Source organism: Budorcas taxicolor, chromosome 25, assembly GCF_023091745.1.
Source record: "Budorcas taxicolor isolate Tak-1 chromosome 25, Takin1.1, whole genome shotgun sequence".
NCBI classification, from domain to species: Eukaryota; Metazoa; Chordata; class Mammalia; order Artiodactyla; family Bovidae; genus Budorcas; species Budorcas taxicolor.
The window spans coordinates 40,265,482-40,281,686 of NC_068934.1; positions in this window are offsets into that span (position 1 = coordinate 40,265,482).

Sequence of the window (16,205 nt, forward strand, 5' to 3'; positions counted from 1 at the left end):
ATATTCTCTCCCCTCCAGACCAGAGAGAACTTATATCCCTCTCTTTTCCCTCCTCCACAGACTCCTTTGATATTTCTAACCTATGTGATGTCAAAAGGAAAATGAAGTGTGGGGGTGTTTGTGCAGACATTATCCTGTCCCCATCATATACCAGTTCTCTCAGCTGCATGGGGACAGTCAGTGCTCTCTGTGCCTGGGCAAGTCACAGAGGGGCCCCTCCCAAGGCCCAGGTGGAGCAAGGGCCAGACCTAGGGGATCACACCATTTCCTATGAAGGCCGCATATTCAGCCATCAGGTTATGGTGCACACTGATGTCCAGTCAGAAGTTCTGCCCCTTCCTACAGACCTCACAGGAGGTGAACCAGCCTCAGTATGGACTACCCGTCTTTCCCCAGAGAGAGCTTCTGCCTCCTTTCCAACCAGGCACTTACTCCTTTGCTTACCTCTTCTTTTAACTTCATTTAACTGCCTACAAAACACAAGGAAGGGTGGGAGCTGGGAGCTTTCTTCAACGTAGTTGTAGAATACCACAAACCTTTGGTTCACCAACCCCTCTTAGCCAAGAGTATTACTTTTCCATTCCTTCTTCTCTAGGAACTGAGAACAAGAAGTAAATCACCATTTTCAAACATCCACCCATACCTCAGTCAGGCAAGGTACTTGGCAAACAATTTGAATAACATGGTAAGTTAACATCAGAAGTTGTTATCAAGTTAAATCTGACTTCCCCCCATTTAACCTCATGATGAAGGTGAAAGAGGAAAGTGAAAAAGCTGGCTTAAAACTCAACATTCAAAAAACTAAGATCATGGCCTCTGGTCCCATCACTTCATGGCAAATAGATGGGTAAAAAAATGGAAACGGTGGCATATTTTATTTTCATGGGCCCCAAAGTCACTGTGGATGGTGATTGCAGCCACAAAATTAAAAGACACCTGCTCTTTGGAAGGAAAACTATGACAAACTTAGGCAGCATATTAAAAAGTAGAGATCGCTTTCTCAACAAAGATCTGTATAGTCAAAGCTATGGTTTTTCCAGTAGTCATGTATGGATATGAGAATTGGACTATAAGGAAGGCTGAGCACGAAAGAATTAATTGTTTCAAGCTGTGGTCCTGGAGAAGACTCTTGAGAGTCCCTTAGACTGCAAGGAGATCAAACCAGTCAATCCTGAAGGAATTCAGTCCTGGATATTTATTGGAAGGACTGATGCTGAAGCTAAAGCTCCAATATTCTGGCCACCTGATGTGAAGAACTGACTGATTGGAAAAGACCCAGATGCTGGGAAAGATTGAAAGCAGGAGGAGAAGGATGACAGAGGATGAGATGGCTGGATGGCATCATCAACACAATGGATACATTTTGAGCAAACTCTGAGAAATAGTGAAGGACAGGGAAGCCTCGCACTCTGAAGTCCACTGGGTCACAAATAGTCCAACATGACTTAGTGACTGAACAACAAGTTGTCGTTCTACTCTGAAAATTCACCATAGAGTAAATGTAGTCTGCCAGGTGAGTGTATCTCCTCAGTTCTGTCTCGTCACAACAAAGATTTGGAGCGATGGACATTAAAGCCCTTGGCACGTCGCAGCTCTTGAGTCTTAGACAAACCGTGTTATAGCTCTTAAACAAATCAGTGGTACAGCCATATTTTATTTAGAAGATAGCAGGAGAATCCCTCCTCGAAGCGTGAGGGCATGTCAACCCAAAGACATGAAGAGAAGAGAGTGGAGGAGTGCGCCAGCGTGCGGGAGAGAGAAAGAGAAAGAGTGCACGCAGGCAGGGGAGAGACAGAGAGTGCGCGCGCTTTGGCTCCTCCTTTTGTATGTTTTTCCTCCCCCTGGGCCTGCCCTATGCATATTGGGCTAGCCAGGAGTGTTGTTTGTTCTATCTGAGGTCTTCTCTATGATCCTTGGACCTTCCTTTGTTCTATTTTTGCAGGCTTTTCCCTTCCTTGTCTTTTAGCCACCGCCATTTTGGACTCCTGTTTCCTATTCTAACTACCTAACATTCCCCCCTCAAGAGATGGGAAGTCCAGTTCTCTGGGAATAGGGGCGTCGAGGCCTTTCTGGCTACTTCCTGTTGAATTGGGATGGTGAGGGGTATTGGGCCTCCCCCTCTTGCTAGTCTCAGGCCTCAGAGTCTTCATAGTGGTGTCCATCTAAGAGTGAGTGATATTTTCCATGGTCGGCTATAGTTTTGCATGTTTGTTGAACTGGCACTGCATGTTGTAGCTTGTTGACCTGGGCAGAGACAAAACAGCTTAGACAATTGACAATACATGAAACAATCATAAGCAGTATCAATATGGCTTAACAAGGACTAGTAGGGGCATTAGCCAATTCCAAATTTACTTCACCAGGATGGCTCAAGTCCTTCCTTGTTCAGGGATCAGAAGATTTATCTCCTGCCTGTTTTGGAGTACAGCCCCTATCAAGCTGTATTGGCTGTTTAGAGCTATCCTGAGAAATCTTATCCCCAGAAACCAGATTTTGGGGTTGTTCATTAGAATGGCACGCATTTGTAGTTTTGAATAGGTATCTGAAATCTCCTAGGGGCTCACAGGTGTATTGAGTGTCCTCTTCTGTTTTCTTCCATGGCTTGACTCATGAGTAGTGAATCCAGGAGTCAGGTCCTGGTACCTTGACTGCTAGTGGCAGAGGCTTACCCTCTATGATCTCAAAATTGGAAACTACTGCATATCCAGCTCTTCTTTTTACATCTAAGAAAAAGCTGCTTCCATCATTGTACCAGATTTCCTCAGGATTGGTCACAGGATCTTCTGACAATCCCTCTCGGGGTTTTGTCCAGTGGTCCAAGGATTCTAGACAAGAGTGAAAGAGGAGAGAGCCCTCGGGGGTAGGCAGGAGGGTGGCTGGGTTAAGAACCTCACAAGGGGATGTAGTGAGGCCTGGATTTTCCATCAGCATTACTTGATATCTGGGGATTCTTTGATCAGTTCAGTTCAGTTCAGTCGCTCAATCGTGTTCAACTCTTTGTGACCTCATGAATCAGACATCCATAAATGGCCTCTCCCATTTAGGAGTTGTTTTACTTGGTGGCTGGTAAAAATAGTTAATTTGCCCCCAAAGGAGAGTTTTAAAGCATCTTCTATCATGATTGCTATAGCTGCAAGATTTCGAAGGCAGGGGGACCAGCCTCGGGCAGTTGGATCAAGCCTCTTGGATAAGTAAGCTACAGGCTGAGGCTCATATCCCAACCTTTGAGTTAACACTCCCAAGGCTATTCCCTCTCTTTCATGGACATAAAGTTGGAATCCTTTTTCTGGACCTGGCAACCTCAAGGCAGGTACCTGAGTTAAGGCCTGTTGTAGTGTAGCCTCTGCCTTCTTTTGAAGAGTTCCCTACGTCAGTGGGATTGATACATCCTGCCCCTTTAAGCTTTCATATAAGTGAAGTCGCTCAGTCGTGTCCTACTCTTTGCGACCCCATGGACTGTAGCCTATCAGGCTCCTCTGTCCATTGGATTTTCCAGGCAAGAGTGCTGGACTGGATTACCATTTCCTTCTCCAGGGGATCTTCCTGACCCAGGAATTGAACCCGGGTCTCCCGCATTGTGGGCAGACGCTTTACCGTCTGAGCCATCAGGGAAGCAAGCTTCCATATAAGGGCTGGGCAATTAGACCATAGTTGGGTATCCAGATTCTACAATACCCAATTAGGCCCAGGAAAGCTCGCAATTGTTTTTGAGTCGTGGGGGAGGGCAACTGGAGGAGTCCTTGTACTAGATCAGAGGACAACTTCCTAGACCCGTGTGTAATCTGAACTCCCAGGTAAGTGACTTTTGTCTTGACCATTTGTGCCTTAGCATGGGAGACTTTATATCCCCTTTCTGCCAAAAAGTTTAGAACCTGAATTGCATGTTGTTGGGCACTTTTTCTCATCTAGAGAGCAGATTAGTAGGTTATCTACATATTGTGATATTTTCCCATTAGATCCCAGGTCCAGATCTAGGAGATCCCGGCTAAGGGCCTGTCCAAACAGGTGGGGGCTATCTCTGAACCCCGGAGGTAATACTGTCCAAGTCATCTGTTGGTGTTTTTCTCCTGGGGCCTCCCACTCAAAGGCAAAAAGATATTGGGATTCTTTAGCCAGTGGTATGCAAAAAAAAAAAAAAAAAGCATCTTTGAGATCCAAGACTGTAAACCATTTGGCACTGGGTGGGATTTCTCCCAAGATTACATAGGGATTGGGTACTGTGGGATGGAGGGGGACTACAGCTTCATTTATGATCCAGAGATCTTGAACCATTCTCCAGGTTCTGTCCTTTTTCTTTACTGAGAGGATTGGGGTGTTACATGGCAAACTGGTGTGGACCAATAGCCCACAAGCAAGGAATTTATTTATTAAAAGCTGTAGTCCTTCCTGAGCTTCTCTTTTAAGGGGATGTTGTTTCCAGTTAGGAAACTGAGTGGGATCTCAGAGGACAATGATGACTGGTTCAGCTTGGTGGGCTCATCCAAGAATCCCCTGGTCCCACACCTGTGGGTTAATTTTGTCTTCCCATAGTTTTTGGACCCTCCCTATTGGAGAATGTATAATGGGTTCTTCAGTAGTAACCAGGAGCTGTAGAGCTCTAGGGGCTGAAAAGCTTCCCATCACAAGGGTGGTCCCCAGTTTAGAGAGTATGTCTCTTCCCATTAAGGGAGTAGGACACTCAGGGACCACCAAAAACTGGTGGGGAAATATTTGTCCATCCCAGCAACAAAGAAGAGCTTGGGTGAATCTTTTAGTAGTTGTTTTTCCTATAGCACCCAAAATGGTACATGTTTAGGTGGAGAAGGCTCCAGAGTAGGAGATCAAGACAGAGTAGGTAGCCCCCGTGTCAACCAAGAAATTCTTGGACCTACCTGCCACATCCAGTTGCACCCTTGGCTCCAGCCCCATGATGGTTATCTGTGACAGGCAGGCTGACTGGAGTGGGCCGCTTCAGCCCTGTTGAACCATCGTGAGGGAAGGCTTGTCGCTTGAACTTGAGGCTCTTGGGTCCCGAAGCCAGAGTGCAGCCCAATGTCCCAGTTGATGGCACTTGTAGCAAGCCATTTTAGGAGACTTGTCCCAGTTTGGACACTCTTTGGCCCAGTGCCCCTCCTGTCTACAGATTAGGCATTTGCCTCGTGCCTTGTCCTACAAGGACTGGGGTTTGCCATAGGGCTTCCCTGGAGGGTGGCCAACATCTGGGCATGCTTTGTCTCTTTCCTTCTCTCCCTCTCCTGGGCCTTGGCCTCCTTCTCCTGTTCTCTGTTATAAAAGGTGTTGGTGGCTGTCTGGACCATCTCATCTAAAGAGGAAGCAGGGTCCTGCTGCTGTAACTATTGTAACTTAATTCTGATATCAGATGCACATTGGGACAGGAATTTGTCCTTTAAAATCACCTGGCCCTCATAAGAGTCTAAGTCCAGATTGGTAAACTTTTGGAGGGCCTCTTTTAGCCTTTCCAGAAAGGCAATGGAGTTCTCACTGGGCTCCTGAGTTATTGCTGAGACCCAGGCATAGCTAATTACTTTTTGTTGGGCTGCTTTCAGTCCTGCCTTCACACAGATTAGAAAATGATCCCTTTCCCAGATGTGCTCAGGGTCACTATAACTCCAATTAAGATAGGAGGAGGGGACTGCAGTTTCCCCTACTGGGTGTCTATCACTTGACATGTGAAGCCCCATTGCATACCTTTGGGCTTCCTTTAAAACCTCCACGTCAAGTCAAAGGCCAAGGTAATATGTTGGAACGTTGTATTTGCCTGGGTCATCTGTATAGCTTCCCAGGTCTTGTTTGATCTGTCTTAGTTCTAAAAGGGAGAAGGGCTTATGGACCTGAGGTGGTCCAAATTCTCCTCCAATTTCAACTAAGGGACATACTCGAGCTGGCTTTTGTGGAGGGGGTGCTCTGGGATATGGGGGCAAGTTTGGATACAAGGAAGAAGCACCAGACAACTCGGGAGCTGTGGGAGGCTCCAGTCTTTTGGGGGGCATGGGAGGTAGCCCATATGGGGGGTTCCTTCTCTTGGTTACCTGTGCCCAACACCATCTGCCTAGTAGGCTCACTTTTAGGGAGTACAACATCCCATACTTAAAACATAGGTCCCTCATACTGTTGTACCCACACATTCCAGGAAACAAACTCACTCAGAAGGACAGTGCAGATAGTGGAGTGCAGTTTATTACACCGACAGGCCCAAGGCAGAGTCTCCTCTTAGCCAAGGCAGAGTCTCCTCTTAGTCTCACAGCATTTGTGAAAATCTTTTATACCCCATGTGTATGTGTCTGAACCCACCACTCCAAATTCCTTGAGACTTACATAAACCAAGGAAAATATAATCCCAATAACCCCATCATTCACATGCTATGTGCTCATGTGCTCAAACAGTCAAACAATTAGCCAATAACCAATAAACCTGAGGTTACACTCTGATAGATACAGAAAAATTTATGGCCTGTCTGGAGGAAAGGGTGATTAGTGTATGTTTTCTCTTAGGTAATGAGTAACCTAGATAGGATCTTCAAGGTTCCCCTGTCTGGAGGGGGTCTTATCCTTCTGTTGTTGTTTTCATAGGCACTAAGCACAGAGTTCAGAGTCCATTGGAAAGGTGACTGAGCATGATTAGCATGAATAGGCCTAAGATGCAGTCCAGGCCCTATGAATTCCTTCTTCAAAATCTCTTAGTCGAAAGAAAATTTGGAAATAGGGGACCTCTGTCTATTTTCCTTGTCTTTTGCAGAATAATTGTAGCTGCAGGATGGTATTGTAATTTAAATTCCCATTCTCAGGCCAGTGTTCCTCATCCCCCAGTGGATATTATGGCCACATAGTGGCACAAAAGAATTTTAAGCTATTCCTCCTCAAAGTTAGAGGATCGAACAGCTTCTGGTTATCAAGGATGCATCTCAAGGGCATCTGCAGGAAGTGGATTGGTTATTTCCCATCTGAAAGACAGTCATGACAGGGAGGAAAAGAAAAAGAATAAAACTAATAGGCCTTCTTCAATTTCAACAATATGAGGGACCTATGTTTTAAGTATGGGATTGTTGTACTCCCTAAAAGTGAGCCTACTAGGCAGATGGTGTTGGGCACAGGTAACCAAGAGAAGGAACCCCCCATATGGGCTACCTCCCATGGGTGGACTTCCTTAGGGGTGAGTCTTTCTGAACCTTATCCTACCCAGTACTGTTGCAACCTGAGAGCCAGGCATCCCCGGTTCAGGGTGCAGATCCCCAGGTAGGTTGAGGTGTGATGGCCTCCCGAGAACTGGGTTCTTGGGCAGGTCGAGGCACGACAACCTCCTGGGACCCCTGGGACTGGCGGATCCCTGAGCAGGTTGAGGAGTGACAACCTTTTGAGGACCAGATCCCTAGGTAGGTCAAAGCAGGTTGACCTCCTGGGACCCCCGGACTGGAGTTTGGCATCCCCAAGATCTCCAGCGTGACCAGTGCTAGGTAGGATTAAGTTGGATATTATACAGTATTTCCCTCCCAAGGCCAGCTATTTTCTGGTTGTCCCTCCAGAAGATTGTAGAGGCAACATCGTGGGCCTGGATGGGGCTGAGGAAAGGAGCATGAAACAGGAGGAAAGGAGGCAGAGCACAACCTTTGAAAGAATGACATAGCACAAGGGCATAATGTAAACCAATTAAAATCAATTGGGTCCAAGATGACAAGTCAAATTCAAGTAAACCTTAATTCGCAATCTATAAGCCAACAGACACACCAAGAGGTGGCAGGACAGATCCAAGGCACTGTCAAAAGATGAAGGAGTGGGTGGTTCCCCAATGGCTGGGATGATGCTCCCACTCATTAGCATATGAATTCACCCCGCCAGCAAAACCTAGCCAGGCTTCATTCCATGGCCAGAGCCCTTGCCCTCAGCAATGGCCCACATCCTGAAGAGTGTAGCTTCTCCCTGAATCCTAACAAATCCACCTCTTACTTATTGCTTTGTCTTTCAATGAATTTTTGCAATGAGATATCAGAGCCTGAGCTTCATTAGGTCCTGAAGCCAGGCATCCTAGGTTTTGGCTAGGCTTGAGTCCCAGGAGAGAGCCGAAGGACAGGAGGAAAAAGCAGTGGGGAAAACGTGCCAAGGAATCCCCTTTATAGCCTGCCAGAAATTCTACTAAATTCCTGACCTGTGCTTACAGTTTTCATTGGCCTGATACTTGGCACAGAGAAAAGTAAGGACAGAAGAACCCCCACCAGCTTGGGTAACAGCTACTGCGGCCCAGCAGATAGTGCCTTTGGGACATACCAAAGAGTAGCCTCTCCAGAGTCCCTCAATTGTGCCCACTGCCATCCGCCTGTTCGCGGGAGATTCAAGGAAACAAGATAGGAAAGATTGTAAAGGAATTAAGATTTTGTTAGGCATGTCCCTCCAGCCATAGGAGCAAGGACCTCCTACCTTAACCAGAGGTCTTCTGGAATCTGAGTCTGAGCCGCGTGAGCTTTCTGCTGAGTTTGTTTTTCACTGTCCTGGTCTCCAGCATGATGGGCCTCTTGGCACTTCCCTTGCGCTGGGTTTCCTTCACTTTCTGCTTCCACACGGGAGGTTTCGCTGAGTTGGGCTCCTGCTGTGCTTGGCCTCTTCCGCGCCGAGGTCGTTTCAGCCAGGTTAAACCCAAGTCACAGCACCATAGATGTTAGCGAGTGTATCTCCTCAGTTCTGTCTCGTCACAACAAAGGTTTGGAGTGATGGACATTAAAGCCCTCAGCGCGTCACAGCTCTCGGGTCTTAGACAAACCGTTGTTAAAGCTCTTAGACAAATCATTGTTTCAGCTGTATTTCATTTAAAAGATAGCAGGAGAATCCATCCTCGAAGCATGAGGGCATGCCAGCCCAAAGACTTGAAGAGAAGAGAGTGGAGGAGCACGCCAGCGCGCTGGAGAGAGAGAGAGAGAAAGAGAAAGAGCGCACCCACAGGGGGGTGGGGGGGAGAGCGTGCTTTGGCAACTCCTTTTGTATGTTTTTTCCTCCTCCTGGGCCTGCCCTATGCAAACTGGGCTAGCCAGGAGTGCTGTTTGTTCTACCTGAAGTCTTCACTCCCGTCATCAGACCTTCCCTTGACCTTCCCTTGTTCTATATTGTGGGCTTTTCCCTTCCTTGTCTTTTAGCCACCGCCATTTTGGACTCCTGTTTCCTATTCTAACTGATGCTGGGAAAGACTGAAAGCAGGAGAAGAAGGATGACAGAGAATGAGATGGCTGGATGGCATCATCAACACAAAGGACATAGTTTGAGCAAACTCTGAGAGACAGTGAAGGACAGGGAAGCCTCTCATGCTTCAGCCCATTGGGTCACAAAAAGTCCAACATGACTTAGTGACTGAACATCAAGTTGTCATTCTACTCTGAAAATTCATCATGAAATAAATGTAATCCGTTTTCTGTGAAATACTTTTAGAGATTTGAAGGTTGGTCCTTATGCCCCCACCAAAGTCTTGATTCTTCAGTGTAAAGTGAAAGTCACTCAGTTGTGTCCGACTCTTTACAACTATACCACCCATGAAATTCTCCAGACCAGAATATTGGAATGGGTACCCTTTCCCCTCTCTAGAGAATCTTCCCAACCCAGAGATTGAACCCAGATCTCCCACACTGCAGGCAGATTCTTTAGCAGCTGAACCATAAGGGAAGCCCAAGAATACTGAAATGGGTAGCCTATCCCTTCTCCACTGGATCTTCCCCGCCCAGGAATCAAACCAGGGTCTCCTGCATTGCAGGTGGATTCTTTATCAACTGAGCTATCAGGGAAGATGTTCTACAGTGTAAACCACCCTCCAAAATATCTGTCAAACTTCCCACTTCCCAACCAAATGGAGGATTGGAAGCTTGTGGCCATGACCTTCACTAAGTGTCCAATAGCTTCCCCACACTGATTCTATAGCTTATCTTAATGTTCTTAACATCTTTCATTTCTTCTATTCACTACTATTGCGCCTTCACCTTTCATTCTTCTCCTCCATTCTCTAACAACTCACTCACCTACTCAAAGTTCCCCACTGAAGACAACATAAATCCCACACTCTTGAAATTAGACTTGACTGCCAAGCCCTCCCCACACCACCCTGGGAGGTGGTTTTGGTTACCCTCTTCTACACTGTCCTGTGCATCATTGGTGCTGTTGTTCAAATTATCAAGTCTTTGTCCTGAACTCATGCTGGCTTACACTTCCATATTCCCTCAAAATTCACTGTGGCCCTGTGGCTTGTTTACACCAACATAAAGCAGGTAGAAGTGACACAGGTCACTTCTGGCAAATGATTTGATAGTGTCCACTGCAAAACATAAAAAGCACAAACTAAGAGTTGACAATTCTGTTTTATTTGGAAAACTTTCTGAGGATTTCAAGCCTGGGGCAGCCTTTCAGATAGCTCTAAGGGATTTATCTGAAGAGGTAAAGGAGGAGGCAGGATATACAGGAGTTTTTGCAACAAAAACAGATATCAGAACATCAACAGGTTACCATTCATTAAAGGAAGTCAGATTTGCAAGTTAAGGAAGTTAAGCATTTTTCAATGTATGGGAAGATGCATGAGCCAGGCCTACTGAAATCATTCCTTTCATATGCAGCTTAGCTATCTAGAGAAGTATCCACTTTCTTCTCATCCTAAGTCCCCTCTACATACACAACTGATGGTTGGGGGGTTGGCTTCAGTAGCTGAGGGCTTGATGGAGGGCATCGTTTGCCCTCCTGAATTTCTTCTGGGTTGACTGTTGAGAAGTTGCTATAATGTGATGCCTTCAGTTCAGTTCAGTCGCTCAGTCATGTCCGACTCTTTGCAACCCCATGAATCGCAGCACGCCAGGCCTCCTTGTCCATCATCAACTCCCGGAGTTCATTCAGACTCATGTCCATTGAGTCAGTGATGCCATCCAGCCATCTCATCCTCTGTCGTCCCCTTCTCCTCCTGCCCCCAATCCCTCCCAGCATCAGTCTTTTCCAATGAGTTAACTCTTCGCATGAGGTGGCCAAAGTACTGGACTTTCAGCTTTAGCATCATTCCTTCCAAAGTAATCCCAGGGTTGATCTCCTTCAGAATGGACTGGTTGGATCTCCTTCCAGTCCAAGGGACACTCAAGAGTCTTCTCTAACACCACAGTTCAAAAGCATCAGTTCTTTGGTGCTCAGCCTTCTTCACAGTTCAACTCTCACATCCATACATGACTACTGGAAAAAACATAGCCTTGACTAGACGGACCTTTGTTGGCAAAGTAATGTCTCTGCTTTTTAATATGCTATCTAGGTTGGTCATAACTTTTCTTCCAAGGAGTAAGCGTCTTTTAATTTCATGGCTGCAGTCACTATCTGCAGTGATTTTGGAGCCCCCAAAAATAAAGTCTGACACGGTTTCTACTGTTTCTCCATCTATTTCCCATGAAGTGATGGGACCAGATGCCATGATCTTCGTTTTCTGAATGTTGAGCTTTAAGACAACTTTTTCACTCTCCTGTTTCACTTTCATCAAGAGGCTTTTGAGTTCCTCTTCACTTTCTGCCATAAGGGTGGTGTCATCTGCATATCTGAGGTGACTGATATTTCTCCCAGCAATCTTGATTCCAGCTTGTGCTTCTTCCAGCCCAGCGTTTCTCATGATGTACTCTGCATAGAAGTTAAATAAGCAGGGTGACAATATACAGCCTTGACGTACTCCTTTTCCTATTTGGAACCAGTCTGTTGTTCCATGTCCAGTTCTAACTGTTGCCTCCTGACCTGCATACAGATTTCTCAAGAGGCAGGTTAGGTGGTCTGGTATTCCCATCTCTTTCAGAATTTTCCACAGCTTATTGTGATCCACACCGTCAAAGGTTTTGGCATAGTCAATAAAGCAGATAGATGTTTTTCTGGAACTCTCTTGCTTTTTCCATGATCCAGTGGATGTTGGCAATTTGATCTCTGGTTCCTCTGCTTTTTCTAAAACCAGCTTGAACATCAGAGTGTTCATGGTTCACATATTGCTGAAGCCTGGCTTGGAGAATTTTGAGCATTACTTTACTAGCATGTGAGGTGAGTGCAATTATGTGGTAGTTTGAGCATTCTTTGGCATTGCCTTTCTTTGGGATTCGAATGAAAACTGACCTTTTCCAGTCCTGTGGCCATTGCTGAGTTTTCCAAACTTGCTGGCATATTGAGTGCAGCACTTTCACAGCATCATCTTTCAGGATTTGAAACAGCTCAACTGGAATTCCATCACCTCCACTAGCTTTGTTCGTACTGATGCTTTTTAAGGCCCACTTGACTTCGCATTCCAGAATGTCTGGCTGTAGGTGAGTGACCACACCATCGTGATTATCTGGGTTGTGATGATCTTTTTTGTACAGTTCTTCCATGTATTCTTGCCACCTCTTCTTAATATCTTCAGCTTCTGTTAGGTCCATACCATTTCTGTCCTTTATCGAGCCCATCTTCGCATGAAATGTTCCCTTGGTATCTCTAATTTTCTTGAAGAGATCTCTAGTCTTTCCCATTCTGTTCTTTTCCTCTATTTCTTTGCATTGATCACTGAAGAAGGCTTTCTTATCTCTTCTTGCTATTCTTTGGAACTCTGCATTCAGATGCTTATATCTTTCTTTTTTCCCTTTGCTTTTCACCTCTCTTCTTTTCACAGCTATTTGTAAGGCCTCCCCAGACAGCCATTTTGCTTTTTTGTATTTCTTTTCCATGGGGATGGTCTTGATCCCTGTCTCCTGTACAATGTCACGAACCTCATTCCATAGTTCATCAGGCACTCTATCTATCAGATCTAGGCCCTTAAATCTATTTCTCACTTCCACTGTATAATCATAAGGGATTTGATTTAGGTCATACCTGAACGGTCTAGAGGTTTTCCCTACTTTTTCAACTTAAGTCTGAATTTGGCAATAAGGAGTTCATGATCTGAGCCACAGTCAGCTCTTGGTCTTGTTTTTGTTGACTGTATAGAGCTTCTCCATCTTTGGCTGCAAAGAGTATAATCAATCTGATTTCGGTGTTGACCATCTGGTGATGTCCATGTGTAGAGTCTTCTCTTGTGTTGTTGGAAGAGGGTGTTTGCTATGACCAGTGCATTTTCTTGGCAAAACTCTATTAGTCTTTGCCCTGCTTCATTCTGCATTCCAAGGCCAAATTTGCCTGTTACTCCAGGTGTTTCTTGACTTCCTACTTTTGCATTCCAGTCCCCTATAATGAAAAGGACATCTTTTTTGGGTGTTAGTTCTAAAAGGTCTTGTAGGTCTTCATAAAACCGTTCAACTTCAGCTTCTTCAGCGTTACTGGTTGGGGCATAGACTTGGATTACCGTGATGTTGAATGGTTTGCCTTGAAAACAAACAGAGATCATTCTGTCGTTTTTGAGATTGCATCCAAGTACTGCATTTCAGACTCTTTTGTTGACCATGATGGCTACTCCATTTCTTCTGAGGGATTCCTGCCCACAGTAGTAGATATGATGGTCATCTGAGTTAAGTTCACCCATTCCAGTCCATTTTAGTTTGCTGATTCCTAGAATGTTGACATTCACCCTTGCCATCTCTTGTTTGACCACTTCCAATTTGCCTTGATTCATGGACCTGACCTTCCAGGTTCTTATGCAATATTGCTCTTTATAGCATCGGACCTTGCTTCTATCACCAGTCACATCCACAGCTTGCTTTTGCTGGAGCAGCCGTGAAGAGATACCCCACACCCAAGGTAAGAGAAACCCAAGATGGTAGGTGTTGCAAGAGGGCATCAGAGGGCAGAGACACAGAAACCATACTCACAGAAAACTAGTCAATCTAATCACACTAGGACCACAGCCTTGTCTAACTCAATGAAACTAAGCCATGCCCACAGGGCCACCCAAGATGGGCAGGTCATGGTGGAGAGGTCTGACCGAATGTGGTCCACTGGAGAAGGGACTGGCAAACCACTTCAGTATTCTTGCCTTGAGAACCCCATGAACAGTATGAAATGTGATGCCTGGATGGCTGTTAATCCTTTGTTTAATGATATGGCAGGCCACAGTTTTCATTTGCGATAGTCAGTGCATGAATTAGCATATGCCGTTTCCCCAACCATGGCGACTAGTGACACTGCAGATGATGAAGACTCCACCAGTCTGCATCCCCAGGAGAAGTCTCCAATCAGAGTCCCAGACAACTAGTGATAAACAGAGAGATTTCTCTTTGGTGGCCCACAACATGGTATGAAGAATCTTGGCTCCCAAACCAGAACTGAACCCATTCCCCTGCTGTGAAAGTGCAGAGTCTTAATCACTGGATGGCCAGAAAAGCCCCAGACTCTTATTTTTAAATTGTACATTGCTTGTATTGCCCACACTTTCCACACTGACTGATTTAATTCATACCTTCGGGTTAAGTTTCCTAGGTGACTGACGGTCCCTGGAGTTTAGTACAACGTCAATGCTGCTGATTTTGATAGGCATTCCCTCCTCCCCACACTCACTCAGCAATGTCCTTTATCCATGGAGCCATGGAGACACAGCTCAGTTGCCACCTTCACCATGAAGCCTTCCTAAAGTTCCACCCAAGGCAACATTAGGCACCAGCTCCCCAGGACACTGGGAGCAGGTCTCCATTACAGGCTGCTCACATTTCTTTCTGACATTTGGATTATGGACTGTCATAAGTCCTAAGTCCAACTCGCAATCACCTCGGACCCAGGGATGCCTAGCCTTGACCAGTGTGTCTGTCCTTTGTCTCCAAGCAGATCCATAAGACAAAGTCCCCAAAGAACATGACTGGTTGCATCCTCCCTCAAGACCTTCAAAGCTCTAAGGTATTTTTTGAGCACCAAAGAGGGAACACATCCCTTGATCCAGGCTTGTCTGAGCATCACCATTCTTGCTCAGCCCAGGGTTCCCAAGGAAACAGTAAGACACTGCATCAAAGTTTCCAGAGAGCTAAGCAGATAAATCTCCTCACTGTGAAAGAAGGTCCATGTTACTCAATCTCCAAAGGGTCTATGTTGTATGAACTAGGAGCAGGAGCACTGGAGCTAATGAACTGGCAGTGAGTCTAGCAATATTGCACAAGTGCCTCGAGGGGCCACTCCAGCTGGGGCTGTCCCCACTGTGCCTGGAACCCAGCAGACCCAGCTCCCAATATCTTTTTTCTGCTGCTACAAGATGGTAAATCTGCTGATAAAAGCCGAGCTGAACTTGAGAGGCACAGGAAAGAACTTCCACTCTGGCTCATGCAGACCTCTGAGAGCTGTCCAGGAGTGGATACAATTGAGCTTTCTCTGATCTTTCCCTTCTCAGACCTCTCCCACTCTGAGAACCAGAGGCCCTGGGTCCCTGTGCTACACTAACATACCTGCAGCCTTTGGGTAAGTCATACCTGCCAGGGTTCTGTTTCCCATCTCTTGGATGAGGGACACTGGACTTGCTCCAGAACACTTGTTCCAGACTGAAGCTCAGTGTCAATCTGTGGACAAGTGGCTCAGAGATGCATGTTGCCGAGGACACAGAGGCCACATCTATTCATCATGATGCCATGATCCCCTCGCAGTGTCTGGTGATGATGAGCTCAGAACAGGGAGTGACAGACCACTTGGAACACAGCTGCTGTGAGACAGAGGACCTTGGATCTTTCCACCACCCGGGTTCAGTGGGATGAGATCAGATAGTTATAAGACAGAAGTTACCAACTGGGAAGGTTGGAGATTCCTCAGCAGAAGCGCACATTGGGCTGATGAATCACCTCTCAAAAAGGAACTCTGGGTGCAATTACATGCCAGGATGCTTGGATAAATAGGAAGTATTTTAAATGCTTTGGATGACCTGCCATGGTACTGCCCAGCCTGGGATGATGCCCACAGTTAGAGCAGAATCAAAGGACCCATGGGGGAAACTGTCTTTCTCCCCATGACTCATTAAGAGTGAAGTCAGTTCTATCCCCTCCATGTCCAGAGCAGGAATTCCAGCAGGAAGGATGTGACCTCCAGCATGGTTAACCGGAAGACCTAGGTAGGTCTGGTCCTCTGGTAAGCACCATTTTTTTCCCAGTGCATCTTCCTTCCCTCCTGGGTCCTGAGCAAGATGCCTACCTCTTGGTTGGTTACTGGATTATGATTTCCTCCTACCTTCCCTTCCAAATATCCCTGCAGTCCCACTTGTGGCTCCCTCCCTACCCAGGCCCTACTCCTCACCTGCAGATGGCACTAAAGAAGGGAAAACCAAGGAGAAGGATGCCCAGTTCATTCTTTCTAATAATGTC